The sequence below is a fragment of the Ailuropoda melanoleuca genome, chromosome 1 (assembly GCF_002007445.2).
Source record: "Ailuropoda melanoleuca isolate Jingjing chromosome 1, ASM200744v2, whole genome shotgun sequence".
In the NCBI taxonomy this organism is placed as follows: Eukaryota; Metazoa; Chordata; class Mammalia; order Carnivora; family Ursidae; genus Ailuropoda; species Ailuropoda melanoleuca.
The window spans coordinates 125,675,087-125,692,261 of NC_048218.1; the positions used below are offsets into that span (position 1 = coordinate 125,675,087).

Genomic DNA, 17,175 nt, shown 5'->3' on the forward strand with positions numbered 1-17,175 from the left:
GTAATTTTGATTTTATAGTCTTCTTGTTTAAGAAATAACTTTCAGAAGGCTGTAGCTGCCATAGATAATGATTCCCCTAATGGATCTGGGCAAAGTCAATTGAAGACCTTCTGGAAATTATTCACAATTGTAGATGAATAAAACAGAGGTGGGATAGATAGATAGATGGATAGATAGAGAAAGAAAGAAAGATAGATAGATAGATAGATTACTCAGCCATAAAAAAAGAATGAATTATATGCAAGAAATAAATCATGGAACTTTGAAAAATTAATAAATAAATTAAAATAAAAAAAGAATGAAATCTTGCCATTTGCAAAAACATGGATGGACCTAAAGGGTATAATGCTAAGTGAAATAAGTCAGAGAAAGACAAATACCATACGATTTCATTCATACATGGAATTTAAGAAACAAAACAAATGAACAAAATAAAGAAGAGATAAACAGACTCCTAAATACAGAGGACAACTTGGTGATTCCCAGAGGAGAGACGGGTGGGGGGATGGGTGAAATAGGTGAAAGAGATTAAGAGCACACTTAACTTGACAAGCACTGAGTAATGCCCAGAATTGTTGAATCACTAGATTGTACACCTGAAACTGATATAACACTGTACATTAACTATACTGGAACTTTTTTTTATAAAAGGAACATTCATGACTCATAGGAAGAAGTCAAAGTATCAACATTAACAGGAGTTTGGAAGAAGCTGATCACAACCCTCCTGGGTGGCTTTGAGGGGTCTGAGACTTCGGGCGAAGAAGAACTGCAGAAGCGGTGGCAATAGCATGGGGGCCAGGATGAGAAGCGGGGCCTGAAGCTGTCCCTGACTTGTTGCGATCTCATGCTAGGTCGCGAATGGATGAGGAGTTGCTTCTGACGGATGCGCAAAGAAAGTGGTTTCTTGAGATGGACTCTGCTCCTGGAGGAGATGCTGTGAAGACTGTGGAAGTGACAACAAAGGGTTTAGAATATGACATAAACTTAGTAAGACAGCGCCAGAGTTTGAGAGGATCGACTCTGATTTTGAAAGACGTTCTTCTGTGGGTAAAATGCTATCAGACGGCGTCGCATGCTACAGCGAAATCACTTGTGAAAGGAAGAATCAATTGATGTGGCACAGCTACCCTAGCCTTGAGCGACCGCCGCCCTAATCAGTCAGCAGCCTTCAACACTGAGGTAAGACCCTCCACCAGCAAAAAGATTACACCTCACTGCAAGCTTAGATGATGGTTGGCATTTTTTAGCAATAAGGTAGCTTTAAACTCAGATGTGTACATTGGCTTTTTAGACATCATGCTGTTGCAGACTTAACAGACTACAGTGTAGTGTAAATGTAACTTTCGCATACAGTGGGGAACCCAGAAAATTCACTGGACTCACTTTATTGCAAGATTTGCTGTACCGTGGTGGTCTGGAACCAAACCTGCGATATGTCGGAGGTCTGCCTGTAGCGATTCTGTCCTCCAGGAATGTCACTGTTGATAGGTTTGGGGTAGAAGGGCATGGGGGTTGGTTGGTGGATGAATTGGCTCTTTTTGCGTAGATGAAAAAGATTGTGCATTTGCAGGAAGTACCCCAAAGGGGAACAGACTTTCCCAGAGCTTCTCTCAGACACAGCCTTCAGGACAAGGTCTGGGTGGACTGGGTATTGGCCTCGACAGCATTTGCCCAGGAGCTGCTCATAAATTTTAGGTATTTCCATGCTGAGCTGCTCTGATTGATGCACTTGAGCAAAGGGGGGAGACCCTCAAATCTTTGACCTTTATGGAAGTGTGATTCCAGCCCCAAAATACTATTTGGCAAATGGTTGCACCAAGTTCGAGTCTGTTCTGAATTACCTTAACCGGAAGATACCCTCACTCTAGGGCGGTTTCCTTTCTTTAGGGAAAGACATCCTGGTACAGCGAAATAACGTTGGTGCTTTGTGGTAGCAAGTCTGTTCCTCACCAGCCAAAGTAACCTCTCTGAACCCATTCCGCATCCCCGTGATGGAGTAGTAATGCGTACCTTGCAGGTTAATTATGAGAATTAGAGATAATGCATGCAAAGTGCCAAGGACAATACCTGATAATAAGTAGTACAAGCCTCATTATTAAGGCAGAAATATCCTACCTGGTCAGCAAGACTTCTTCCACTAAAAATTGCAGGAACAGATTCCTATAAAATGGAGTATTTGTCCTCTTGATATGGGGCTTACATTTTGTCTCCCTTTTTCAATGTAATATCAAAAATAACATTATCCTGATAAATTAATTTCCCTAACATAAAAACACCCCAAATTTTAGATCATACACCAGAAGTAGGGATCCACTCAGCTTCAAAGTCAGTTTTGTCTGAGTAAGAGAACTCTGAAAAGTAGAGAGGTCATATATTTCATAGAACTGACTAGCCTTTTCCAGCCAGATCTCATGGTCACCAGATGAGTATTCTGTGATTACTCCAGCAGTTCAGAATAAGAAGTGAACGGAAGGTTTGTGCTAAAGGCTTTGGTAAATTTTTAGTTCGTTTTTGCATTAGTCTGGCAGAGAAGGATATTTGTTTTCCAGCCTGAAAGCTGATCTTTATCTTTCTTGGCCCCGGGTTCTCCCATTCTTCAGGAAATTTAGATCTGCTCTGTTATGCAAGCTGTTCAATGTGGGGGAAAGAGCTGATGCCGCTTCTCCAGGTTGTAAGCATCAGGGTAGTTCCCACATTAATGATTTGATACAGAACTGCCAGATAACTCCTGGAGATTGAGTTTTGAAGGTTCCATTGGATTCAGCTCAGTCTAGACCCAGAACTCCCCCAATCATGCCCAAATGGAATTGGAAACACCAGGGGTCTCTAAGCATTTGCCTCCCACTTGTATTCAACCTCACACATTCCAGAGTTGCTCTGAGCCGCAGTAGAACTGGCCTCTTACTGCCTTGACCTACTCATTGCACCATACCCTGTGCCCTAAGCTTGGATCAAACCCGGCTGTGCAAATATGTTGGTACCTTTCTCCAGGGGATGCAGGAGCTGTCAGGGAGCCAATCCCTCGGTGAAATGCCAGAGCTCTTATTATGTAAGAAACCTGTTTGACTTGCTCATGTTAGAGTAGAGGTTTCAGAATGCTGTGTCACTCCCTTGGTAGAAGTAACTTGTGAGTTAGTAGTTTTCACAATGTGAAATCAGAATGTGCAGAAGACGTGGTCTTAGATCTGCAAAAGTTATTATTTTTTTTTAAATTTCTGATAAGGTGCTGTGGAGCACTGTCTTTAATTAAGTGGCTGCTGTCTTGCCTGTATGAATGGCTGTGAGTGGCTGTCCTCAGGCTGGTCTGCATTTCTCCATGGAGAGTATGACCAGTAGACCCTAACTGCTCAAGACCACTCTGTTGTTGTGTTTTTCGGATCGGCCTTGTCATAGGGGTATAAAGAACCCCCAAACTCTTTGGATTAATTGGAGAGAGTACTGAATTGATAATAGCTAACAGTAGTAATCAACATTTATTGAGAACTTAATAGTGTCAGGCACTGTTCTAAGTTCTTTAACGTGCATGCTCATTCAGCCTGGCAATCACTCTTTAAGACAGATATTATTACTACCCTCATTTTAAGATGCAGAAACTGAAGCATAGTGTAGTTAAGTCATATGTCCAAAATCGTACAGCTGGAAGATAGTCAGCTAGGAGTTGAACCAAAGAAGACTGTGTTCAGAGTCTCTCCACTTGTATGCCATATTGCCTGTCTTAGAGTTAGGGACCTAGAATCTAACCCCACTTGTTGGTATTTTTTGTAAGATCAACAGCATAGCCAGTCACCTAGGCAGCCTAGCCAGAAACTTGAGTGGTCCTAGATCCCGCTCTTTCCTTCTCTCTCTCTCCTCCTTCACATCCAGTAAATTATCGAGCTCCATAATGCCAGGTTCAAAAGGCACCCATAAACTCTCAAATCATTATAATCCATCATCCAAGCTGCTTCCTGATAATCATAGGGGTCCTGTTACTTCCTGTCTATCTATAAAGGCAATCTGTGATCTGGGAGCTGGATCTGAACTCCTTTCTGTCTTGAAGAAACTGCCACTGTGTGAATCTTGGTGAGGATCCATTTACTTGGCTTCTTGGCCCTGTGAAAGCTAGGGTTTGGGTGCTAGACCTGGCTTGGCCAGTTAGCTGCTCCTGCCTCAGATGGAGTCAGAGAGAGAGAGAGACAAAGAAGCGGGAGGGTTTAGGACCGCGGTGGCAGTGGCAGCCAGGACCCAAAATGGATGGGAGTGGTGCCCGTGTTTGCATTATAAAAATTCTGCTTATCTAAACTGCCCAGCCACCATTCCTATTTCTTTCCTAAACCCAGTTCTCTGGACTTCTCATGAACTGTAGAAGCTACCAGATACCCAGCTAATACAGCCTTTCTCTTTTCAAATTAACCGGAGATTGATTTGTTTTTTTGCAACCGGCAGCCTATGGCATGCAGGAGAGGATTTGCTGATAGTAAACAAATTACTTACTATCTGTGATCTCCGCTGAAGCCAGGGCTCTGGGGCCACTGAATTGCTGCCACCATAAAATAGTTTGAAAGACATGAGAAATTTGAGGATGATGACATTCTTTCTTTAAGGACTGAAACTAGGGACTTTCCATGACTGTGCAGCAAAAAATTCTTACACCTTGCAACTATAGAATGGAGGGAGCTGAAAAATAAAAGCATAACTTAATCCTGCAGATTGCCAAATAACCTTGCCAGTGGAATTGACACACAGCTTTGCCAGATCTTTTGTGTGAAATTTAGGACATTGAGTCTCATTTCGGTATCTGCAGCACTTAGCAAAGAGCCTGGCCCTCACCCAGTAAACCCTTGTGAAATGAATGAATAAATCATCAAATTAAAAGTAAGACAGCCCTGTTAACATTCTTCCTTCTTTTAAATTAGCAAAGCAGTGATAGGGCAATGACTGCTATGATCACGTACTTTGTATTTTGGCCTCAGTGGCATTAAAAATTAGTGACTCTCCTAATCCCATCACAGTTATCTCCAAGATAGAAAGAAAATGAGGGTTGCACATTTTACTGTAGCCTGAAAGCAGAGCTCCATCCTGCTGCAGCTGTCTCCTCTTTGGGAATTGTAAGCATTCAGTAAGCTATCTTAGAATAACGTGTTGTAGACTTTAACGAAGTGAAGTGTGGGGGATGGTATATTTCAAAGACAGTGAGGTCTTCCCATGGTGACATAGGATTGTGCAGTAATCCCCAGAGAGAGTGGCGGTGGAGTCACAAACCCTTGAGTGTGTGTCCTTTGGGACCCAAATGGGCAGAGTAGCTCAAGGATGGTAAATTAAAGAGCAAACACTCTCTTTCTTTTTGCTGATGGAAAAATGAGCCCAGTCTCTTCACCAGACCCTGTTTCTGGTTTCCAGTAGGGGATGAGAGTTTATGTGGCACCTTTTGGAACCTAAGTATCTGGGCAGGCACAGCATGGACTCCTGCTCTCCTTCTGTGAATGCTGGTGAGGGTCTCGGGCGTCCTGACTCTCCCAGGTTGCTGTAGTATGCTCCAAACCCCTCACACGGTCGAAGTCCCTGTCCTCTCTTGATCTGCTCGTCCTACCATGTTATTCAGAGCACACTTGCTAGGTGCCTTCTGTGCCAAGCCTGGACATGGATCTCAGATTGCCCATTCCTGGCTGTGTGACCATAGGAAAATTACTTAACTTTTCTGTTCCCCTGGCTCAATATCTATAAAATGGGTTTAACGAGTGAACATTAAATATGACCATTTATGAGAAGTGAGTAGCATAGGGCCTAGCTCATGGTCAGACCTCAGTATTATTATTATTTATTTATTTTTTTTATACTGGTGAGTTGGATCTACACCTCCCAGGACCAGCTACTACTTGATGGTTTGATTAACTTCCCTTTTTGTTCTCCCATCTCCATACCTCTCAGACAATATAAGCAGGAAAGCTGTGTGACTCTCAGGCTTTCAATAGTACGTATGCTGTCAGGCTGGTAGATAGCAGAAACCTCCCACAGTTCAGCCCCCTGGCCTAGGCTCTTTCCAGCAAACTGCACCTGTTGTTTCTGAAAGAAAGGAAAGTGGGTCTGCTCTCTCTGTCACAGGTCAGCTCTCACCTAAAATGACTGAGCTCTGCCTTTCGTTTGTGCTTATTCCACTAATTATTCCCAAAGGTAGCTTTTCCTTTCAACATCTCTCCTAAGGACAGGGAATCCTGTAAACAATTCTGTTTCCTTCTTTGCTGTGCCTGCTAGAAAGCACAAGTCCCTCTCTGGCAAAGAGTCAGAACCTGGGGCCTGTCTGACTTTTGCTTAAAGATCTAACCCTTACCTGGTTTCTAATTGAATCAGCACTTCCACTTCTAAAATTTATCTTATAGAAATACACACAAAACTATTTTTTTAAATGTATGTTTCATCAGAGTGCAGTTAATAATAGCAAAGAATAAGAAACTATCCAAATGTCAATCAATAGGGATAGTTTAAATAAATTACAGACGACTTATACAATGAATTAGTAACCAGCCATTAAAATAATGCATTTGATATACATGCATTGACGTGGAAGGATATTCAAGATATATTAAGATTATTTAAAAGTTGCATGACTCATTTTGAAAATTATTATTATAGTCAAGATTGGACATGGAGGAAAGCCTAAGATGTCCTCCAAACCAGCAATGGTGATTTCTCAAGATAACAGACTGAAAAAAGGGAGAAGGGAAACTTTCACCTTTTACTTTACATAATTCTGTGGCATCTGAATTTTTACAATGAGTATTACTTTTGCAGTAATTCCCAAAAAGTCTTAAGACTCCACAACCTTTCTTTCACCTTTTACTTCATGTAATTTTATTATATCTAAATTCTTGTAATAAATGTGCATTGCTTTTGGAATTGCATTGCTTTTGGAATAATTTTAATAGTCTTAAGACCTCCCAATTATATTTCAACAAAATATCTGTTCCTCACTTCCAACAGCCCTACCACCAGATAGGGGCTTACCTTTCAGAAGCCTCGCAAAGGAGGATTTTATCTTGTGAGAAACCTTGGGGGCAATGAGAAGACAAATTTTGGATGTGTGGCTATAGGTCAACAAATCCTCATCCTACTGACTTAGTGGGCAACCACTTGTGCATTTATCCCAAAATATTTACCGAGTATTTACTTATTCTANTGCAGTAATCCCCAGAGAGAGTGGCGGTGGAGTCACAAACCCTTTAGAGTGTGTGTCCTTTGGGACCCAAATGGGCAGAGTAGCTCAAGGATGGTAAATTAAAGAGCAAACACTCTCTTTCTTTTTGCTGATGGAAAAATGAGCCCAGTCTCTTCACCAGACCCTGTTTCTGGTTTCCAGTAGGGGATGAGAGTTTATGTGGCACCTTTTGGAACCTAAGTATCTGGGCAGGCACAGCATGGACTCCTGCTCTCCTTCTGTGAATGCTGGTGAGGGTCTCGGGCGTCCTGACTCTCCCAGGTTGCTGTAGTATGCTCCAAACCCCTCACACGGTCGAAGTCCCTGTCCTCTCTTGATCTGCTCGTCCTACCATGTTATTCAGAGCACACTTGCTAGGTGCCTTCTGTGCCAAGCCTGGACATGGATCTCAGATTGCCCATTCCTGGCTGTGTGACCATAGGAAAATTACTTAACTTTTCTGTTCCCCTGGCTCAATATCTATAAAATGGGTTTAACGAGTGAACATTAAATATGACCATTTATGAGAAGTGAGTAGCATAGGGCCTAGCTCATGGTCAGACCTCAGTATTATTATTATTTATTTATTTTTTTTATACTGGTGAGTTGGATCTACACCTCCCAGGACCAGCTACTACTTGATGGTTTGATTAACTTCCCTTTTTGTTCTCCCATCTCCATACCTCTCAGACAATATAAGCAGGAAAGCTGTGTGACTCTCAGGCTTTCAATAGTACGTATGCTGTCAGGCTGGTAGATAGCAGAAACCTCCCACAGTTCAGCCCCCTGGCCTAGGCTCTTTCCAGCAAACTGCACCTGTTGTTTCTGAAAGAAAGGAAAGTGGGTCTGCTCTCTCTGTCACAGGTCAGCTCTCACCTAAAATGACTGAGCTCTGCCTTTCGTTTGTGCTTATTCCACTAATTATTCCCAAAGGTAGCTTTTCCTTTCAACATCTCTCCTAAGGACAGGGAATCCTGTAAACAATTCTGTTTCCTTCTTTGCTGTGCCTGCTAGAAAGCACAAGTCCCTCTCTGGCAAAGAGTCAGAACCTGGGGCCTGTCTGACTTTTGCTTAAAGATCTAACCCTTACCTGGTTTCTAATTGAATCAGCACTTCCACTTCTAAAATTTATCTTATAGAAATACACACAAAACTATTTTTTTAAATGTATGTTTCATCAGAGTGCAGTTAATAATAGCAAAGAATAAGAAACTATCCAAATGTCAATCAATAGGGATAGTTTAAATAAATTACAGACGACTTATACAATGAATTAGTAACCAGCCATTAAAATAATGCATTTGATATACATGCATTGACGTGGAAGGATATTCAAGATATATTAAGATTATTTAAAAGTTGCATGACTCATTTTGAAAATTATTATTATAGTCAAGATTGGACATGGAGGAAAGCCTAAGATGTCCTCCAAACCAGCAATGGTGATTTCTCAAGATAACAGACTGAAAAAAGGGAGAAGGGAAACTTTCACCTTTTACTTTACATAATTCTGTGGCATCTGAATTTTTACAATGAGTATTACTTTTGCAGTAATTCCCAAAAAGTCTTAAGACTCCACAACCTTTCTTTCACCTTTTACTTCATGTAATTTTATTATATCTAAATTCTTGTAATAAATGTGCATTGCTTTTGGAATTGCATTGCTTTTGGAATAATTTTAATAGTCTTAAGACCTCCCAATTATATTTCAACAAAATATCTGTTCCTCACTTCCAACAGCCCTACCACCAGATAGGGGCTTACCTTTCAGAAGCCTCGCAAAGGAGGATTTTATCTTGTGAGAAACCTTGGGGGCAATGAGAAGACAAATTTTGGATGTGTGGCTATAGGTCAACAAATCCTCATCCTACTGACTTAGTGGGCAACCACTTGTGCATTTATCCCAAAATATTTACCGAGTATTTACTTATTCTAGGCACTGTTCTAGGAACTGGGAGTATGTGCTCAAGACTGGCAATGTCATGCCTCCGTAGAGCATTCTTTCTAGTGAAAGTTTCCCTAATTAAAGAAAATGATTTCTCTTGCTCTGCTCTTCCTGAGTACGCTGGGCGGATCTTGAAACTGGTCTTTCAAAATTAGCCTTCTGAAGCCAATAAGATGTCAGAGATGTTGCCCATAAATATTGTGTCAATAATTTTCAGTGCCAGACATAATGAAAATATTTTGTGGTGTATTCGATTGAGCAACATGGAAATCATCCCAATTATAAAGTGTTCTAAAATAAGAGCATTTGAAGGAACTTTAATGCTATTTCTGTCAAGAGTCCATGTTGCTATTTATGTATGTATTCTTTCCTTCCTTCCTTCCTTCACTCAGCAAATAGCCATGAGCATCTGCTGTATTCAAGACAGTTCGGTCAAGGGAGTAAAGACAAAGACAAGCTCCTTGATCATGAAGTATTTATCCTCAACTAAGAGCAGTAAGTTGATACATACAAACGTTACCTAGATGTGTTAAGTTCTTCTTCTAGGTTTTATNATTTTAGTGCTATTTCTGTCAAGAGTCCATGTTGCTATTTATGTATGTATTCTTTCCTTCCTTCCTTCCTTCACTCAGCAAATAGCCATGAGCATCTGCTGTATTCAAGACAGTTCGGTCAAGGGAGTAAAGACAAAGACAAGCTCCTTGATCATGAAGTATTTATCCTCAACTAAGAGCAGTAAGTTGATACATACAAACGTTACCTAGATGTGTTAAGTTCTTCTTCTAGGTTTTATATTCTTTTTTTTTTTAAGATTTATTTATTTATTTGAGAGGGAGGGGCTAGGGAGGGAGAGAATCTCAGGCAGACTCCCTGCTGAGTACAGAGCCTGATGCAGGTCTCAATCTCATGACCCTGAGATCATGACCTGAGCCAAAATTAAGAGTTGGAAGCCTAACCGACTGAGTCCCTCAAGGATTCATATTCTTACCAACAGTGTGATTCCTCATCCCATTTGACCACGTGAAGTCCCATGGTTTAGCAGGTCCCCCTCCCAAATGCTTGTTCCTCTGGGAAACTTCCAAGTAAAGCACACATATCCCCAAATCTCACTCCAGCTGTAGTTGTAGACTCGACTCACAACACAATGCTCTATTCTCTCCAGGTCATTTTGCTCCCAGAATTTCCAGTACAATGTTGAATAGCAATGGTAAAAATGGATATCATTCTCTTGTCCTGATTTTAGGGGGCAAGCATTCAGTCTTTCACCATTTAGTATGATGTTATCTGTGTGTTTTTCATAGACGCTTTTTATCATGTTGGAAGTGTCCTATTATAGTATCTCCTTTGTTGAGTCTTATCAGGAATGGATTTTTAATTTTTCCAAATGTTTGTTCTCTATCAATTCTAATAATTATGGTTTTTCCTTTTCAGTCTGTTAAATGGTGAGTTACACTAATTTTTTAAAATTAAACTAATCTTGAATTTCTAAGATAAACCTTGCTGTTCATAACATATTATCCCTTTAATATATTGTTGGATTTATAAATTTTAGTTTAAAATTTTTGCATCTGTTTTCATGGGAGATATTGGGCTGTAGTTTTCTTTACTTGCAATGTCTTTATCTGATTTTATTATGAAGGTAATGCTGGTCTTACACAATGAGTTGGAAATTATTTCCTTCTCTTCACTTTTCTGGAAGAGCTTGTATACAATTGATATTAGTTCTTCAGTAAATGTGTGGTATAATTCATGAGTAGAGCCATGTGACTCTGAAATTTTCTTTCTTGGACTATTTTAACTACAATTCAATTTTTTAAAATATGTAGGGATATTCAGGTTTTTAATTTCTTCTTAAGTGACCTTTGGTAGTTTGTATCTATCAAAAATATATCAATTTCATCTAAGTTCTCAGATGTATTGATCTAATGAATTATGATCCCTTTTTGTCTTTATATTAACTGTAGGATCTGTAGTTATGTTACCACTTTCATTCCCAATACTGGTAATTTGTGTCTGCTCATTTTTTTTTTCTGATTAGCCTAAAAGTTTATCAGTTTTATTGATCTTCTCTGAGACCATGTTTTTGGTTTTTAATTATCTCTATTTTTTCCTGTTTTCTAAATCACTGATTAACACTGTAATCTTTTTTATTTCCTTTCTTCTACTTAGTTGAGGTTTAATTTGCTCCTCTTCTAATTTCTTAAAGCGAAAGCGTAAGAAGTCAGTGATTTGACCCCTTTCTTCTTTTTTTCTAATTTTTTTATTTTGAATGGAAATATAATTGACATGCAATGTTATATTAATTTCAGGTATATAACCTACTGATTCTACTTTACCATACATTAAGAAGTGCTCAGCATGATAAGTGTAGTTATAATGTTACCTTATGACGTTATTACAATATTATCAACTATATTCTCTATGCTCTACTTTTCATTCCTGTGACTGACTTCTGTTTGGAAGTTTGTACCTCTTAATCCCCTTCACTTATTTTGCCCCACCTGCCACATCCCTCACTTGTAGTCCTACCAGTTTGTCCCCATTATTTATGAGTCTGTTTCTGGTTTTCTGTTTTCGTGGTTGGTTTGTTTCGTTTTTTAGATTCCACATATAAGTGAAATCATATTCGTCTTTCTCTACCTGACTTATTTCACTTAAAATAATACCTTCTAAGTCCATTCATGTTGTTGCAAGATTTCTTTCTTTTTATGGCTGAGTAATATTCGTGTGTGAGTGTGCGTGTGTGTGTGCACATGTGCCACATCTTCTTTATCTATTCATCTACCAGTGGACATGTAGGTGACTTCAGTATCTTGGTTATTGTAAGTAATACTGCAATAAACATAGCTGTATATAAATCTTTTTATTTATTTATTTTAGAGAAAGAGCACAAGGTGAGGGACTGAGGGAGTGGGAGAGAATCTCAAGCAGACTCCCCATTGAGCACGGAGCCCAAAAGGGGGCATGACCTGAGCCCAAACCAAGAGTCTGATGTTCAACCAACTGAGCCATCCAAGTGCACCATAAATCTTTTTAAATTAGTGTTTTCATTTTCTTTGGAAATTACCAGATCATAAAGTATTTCTACTTCTAATTTTTTGAGGAAACTCCATACTATTTTCCACAGCGGCTGTACCAATTTACATTCCCATCAACAGTGCACAAGGCTCCCTTTTTCTCCACATCCCTGCCAACACTTGTTTCTTGTCTTTTCAATAATAGCTATTCTGAATGGTGTGATATCTTATTGGAGTTTGATTTGCACTTCCCTGATGATTAGTGATGTTGAACATTTTCTCATATGTCTCTTAGCCATCTGTACATCTTCTTTGAAAAAATGTCTTTCATGTCCTTTGTCCATTTTTAAATTAGATTATTCTTTCAGTGTTGAGTTGGATGAGTTCTTTATATATTTTGGAAATTAACCCCTTATCAGATGAATCATTTGCAAATACCTTCTCTCATTCAGTAGGCTGACTTTTTATTTTATTGATTTCTTTCTCTGTGCAAAAGATATTTAGTGTGATGTAGTCCCATTGTTTATTTTTGCTTTCACTGCCCTTTCCTGAGGAGACACATCCAAATATATTTGCATATATATGTATGTATGAATTATGTATATGTATATACATAAATGTGTGTGTGTGTGTGTGTGTGTGTGTGTGTGTGTATCAGCTAAGGCTGATATCCAAGAGTTTAGTGCTTATGTTTTCTTTTAGGAGTTTTATTATTTTAAGTGTTACACTTAGGTATGTAATCTTTTTTTTTTTTTTTTTTTTNTTTTTTTTTTTTTTTTTTGGTACATAGTATAAGAACGTGGTCAAGTTTCATTCTTTTGCATGTAGCTGTCTGGTTTTCTGGCACCATTTGTTGAAGAGACTGTTTTTCCCCATTGTATATTCTTGGCTTCTTCATCACAGATTATTAGATCATATATGGGTGGGTTTATTTCTGGGCTCTCTGTCTTATTTCATTGATCTATGACTCCACTTTTTGCCAGTACTATACTGTTTTGATTATTATAACTTTGTAGTATAGCTTGAAAACTGGGATTGTGATACCTCTAGCTTTGTTCTTTCTGAAAGTTTCCTTGGCTCTTTGAGGTCTTTCATGATTCCATATAAATTTTAGGATTTTTTTTTTGTTCTAGTTCTGTAAATACTATTGATATTTTTATAGACATTGCTTTGAACCTATGTATTGCTTTGTGTAGTATGAACATTTTAACAATATTAATTCTTCCAATCCATGAGCATAATATATCTTCTCATTAATTTGTGTTGTTTTCAGTTTCTTTCATCACTATCTTTTAGTTATTAGAGTACAGGTCTTTCATCTCCTTAGTTAAATTTATTCCTAGATATTTTATACTTTGTGATGCAATTATAGATGGGATTGTTTTCTTTATTACTCTTTCTGCTACTTCCTTATTAGAGTATAGAAATCCAGGCAATTTCTGTATATTAATTTTGTATTCTGAAGCTTACTTTGAATTTTGAATTGACTTATTACTTCTAATAGTTTTTTGGTGGAGTCCTTAGGATTTTCTACATAATAGTATCTTGTCATCTGCAATTAGAGACAGTTTTACCTCTTCCTTAGCAATTTGGGTGCATTTTATTTCTCTTTCTTACATGATTTCTATGCAAGGGCTTCTAATACAATGTTGAATGTAAGTGGCAAGAGTAGACATCCTTGTCTTGCTCCTGATCTTAGGGGAAAAGCTTACAGCTTTTCACCTTTGAGTATGATATTAGCTATCGGTTTGTCATATATGGCTTTTATCGTGTTGAGGTGTGTTCCCTTTAAACCTACTTTGGTGAGAGTTTTTATCACGAATGGATGTTGAATTTTGTTAAATGCTTTTTCTGCATCTTTTGAGATGATCATATGGTTTTTATCCTTCATTATGTTAATGTGGTATAAAATGATTAATTTGCAGCTATTAAACTGTCCTTGCATTTCTGGAATAAATCCCACTGGATTGTGGTGAATGATCCTTTTAATGTATTGCTGAATTTGGTTTGCCAGCATGTTTATGGATTTTTGCATCTCTTTAAAGCAGGGATATTGGTTTGTAATTATCCTTTTTTTTTCTTTTAATGTTTTTTTTATTATATTGTGTTAGTCACCATACAGTACATCCCTCGTTTTTGATGTAAAGTTCAATGATTCATTAGTTGTATATAACACCCAGTGCACCATGCAATACATGCCCTCCTTACTACCCATCACCAGCCTATCCCATTCCCCCACTCCCCTCCCCTCTGAAGCCCTCAGTTTGTTTCTCAGAGTCCATGGTCTCTCATGCTTCATTCCCCCTTCTGATTACCCCCCCTTTCTTTATCCCTTTCTTCCCCCACCGATCTTCCTAGTTCTTATGTTCCATAGATGAGAGAAATCATATGATAATTGTCTTTCTCTGCTTGACTTATTTCACTTAGCATTATCTCCTCCAGTGCCATCCATGTTGCAGCAAATGTTGAGAACTCGTAATTATCCTTTTTTGATAATGCGTTTGCCCAATTTTGGTATCAAGGCAACGCTGGCCTTTTAAAACAACTTTGGAAATGGACCCTCTTCTTCTATTTCTTAGAACAGTTGGAGAGGATAGGTATTAATTCTTATTTAAATATTTATTAGAATTCATCTGTGAATCCATTTTGGTCCTGGACTTTTGTTTGTTAAAAGTTTTTTTTGATTACTGGTTCACTTTTTTTACTGGTAATTTGTCTGCTTAGATTTTCTATTTCTTCATGACTCAGTCTTGGAAGATTGTATGTTTCTAGGATTTTATCAGTTTCTTCTGGGTTGTCCAGTTTGTTGGCATATAATTTTCTCTGGTCATCTTTTATAAGCTTTTGAATTTCTGTGGTGTCATTGTAACTTCTTTTCTTTCATTTTTCTTACTGGAGTCCTTTCCATCCTTTCTCTCCCTTCCTCCCCCTCTCTCTCTTTTGATGAGTCTGGCTAAAGTTTATAAATTTTGTTTATCTTTTCAAAGAAAAGGTCTTAGTTTTATTGATCTTTTCTATTTTTTTAGTCTCTATTTATTCAGTTCTGTTCTTTATTATTTCCTTCCTTCTACCAACTTTGCGCTTTTTTTTTTTTAAGTTCCTTTAGGTATAAAATTAGATTATTTAGATTTTTCTTGTTTCTTGAGGTGGGCCTATATCACTGTAAATTTACATATGAGAGCTTTGGGATGCCTGGGTAGCTCAGCCAGTTAAGCGTCTACCTTCGGCTCAGGTCATAATCCCAGGGTCCTGGGATCGAGCCCCACATCAGGCTCCTTGATCAGTAGGGAGCCTGCTTCTCCGTCTTCCTCTCCTTCTGGCTGCCGCTCCCCCTGCTTATGTTCTTTCTCTCTGTGTCAAATAAATAAATAAAATTTTTTAAAAACCCAGCTTTTGTTACATCCCAAAGATTTTGAACCATTGTGTTTCCATTATCATTTGTCTTAAGATACAGTTTGAATTTCATCTTTGATTTTTTCGTTGACCCACTAGTTGTTTAGTAGCATGTTGTTTAGCCTGCACGTGTTTATGGGTTTTTTTCCGATTTNGGGTTTTTTTCCAATTTTTTTTTTGTAATTGATTTTTAGTTTCATGTAGTTGTGTTTGAAAAAGATGCTTGATGAGATTTGTCTTAAGTTTATTGAGGCTTGTTNCTTAAGTTTATTGGGGCTTGTTTTATGGCCTAATATGTGCCCTACCCGGGAGAATGTATTATGTGCTTTTGAAAAGAATGTGTATTCTGCCGTTTTTGGATGGACTGCTTTGTATATATCTTTAATTTCCTTCTGGTCTAATGTGTTGTTTACAGCCACTATTTCTTAACTGTTTTTCTGTATGGATGATCTGTCTATTGATGTTAAGTTGGGTGTCCTCTACTATTACTGTATTACCGTCACTTTCTCCCTTCATGTATGTTAATATTTTCTTTACTTAGGCACTCCTATGTTGGGTACATAGATATTTAACAATTGTTTTATCCTCTTGATGGAATGATCCCCTTATTTTATGCAATGCCCTTTTTTGTCTCTTGTCACAGTCTTTATTTTAAAGTCTGTTTTGTCTTGTTTGTTTATTTGCTCTTGGCTTCCGTTTGCATGGAATATCTAATTCTGTCCCTTCACTTTCAGTCTGTATGTGTCCTTAGGTCTGAAGTGAGTCTCTTGTAGACAGCCTATAGTGTAGACAGCATATAGTCTTTTTTTTTATCCATTCAGTCACCCCATTTCTTTATGGAGCATTTAGTCCGTTAACATTTAAAGTAATTATTGACCTTTCACAAAGCTGGCACCAAAGGCAAAGAAGGAAGCTCCTGCCCCTCCCCAAGCTGAAGCCAAAGTAAAGGTTTTGAAGGCCAAGAAAGTGATGCCCTTAGGCATCCATAGTCACACAAAAAAGAAGATCCCCTAGTCACCTACTTTTCAATGGCCCAAGACACTGTGTCTCTGAAGGCAGCCCAAATATACTGGAAATAGTGCCCCCCCCCAGGAGAAACAAGCTTGACCACTATGCCATCGTCAAGTTCCCCTAACTACCAAGTCATCCGTGAAGAAAATAGAAGGTAATACACTTCTGTTCATTGCGGATGTCAAGGCCAACAAGTACCAAATCAAACAGGCTGTGAAGAAGCTCTATGGCATTGATGTGACCAAGGTCAACACCCTGATCAGGCCTGATGGAGAGAAGAAGGCAGATGTTTGCTTGACCACATCATTGCAAGGCATATGATGCTTTGGATGTTGCCAACAAAATTGAGATAATCTAAATTGAGTCCAATTGACTAAATCTAAATCTAAATTTTTCACCATAAAAAATAATAATTATTGATAGGTATGTAGCTATGCCATTTTATTAATTGTTTTCTTGTTGGTTTTTAGTTCTTCTCTGTTCCTTTTTTCTCTTGCTCTCTCTTTTTGTGATTTGATGACTTTCTTTAGTGTTATGCTTAGCTTTCCTTTTTTTTTTTTTTTTTTTAAAAAAANTTGTACAAGAATGTTCACAGCAGCTTTATTTGTAATAGCCAAAAACTGGAACCAACTAGA

General features: G+C 38.4%; 1 pseudogene; it reads left to right on the top strand.

Moving 5' to 3' along the window:
* Window positions 1–861: 861 nt before the first annotated feature.
* On the top strand, window positions 862–16,898 carry LOC100470067 (annotated as a pseudogene).
* The last annotated feature ends 277 nt before the right edge of the window (window positions 16,899–17,175 follow it).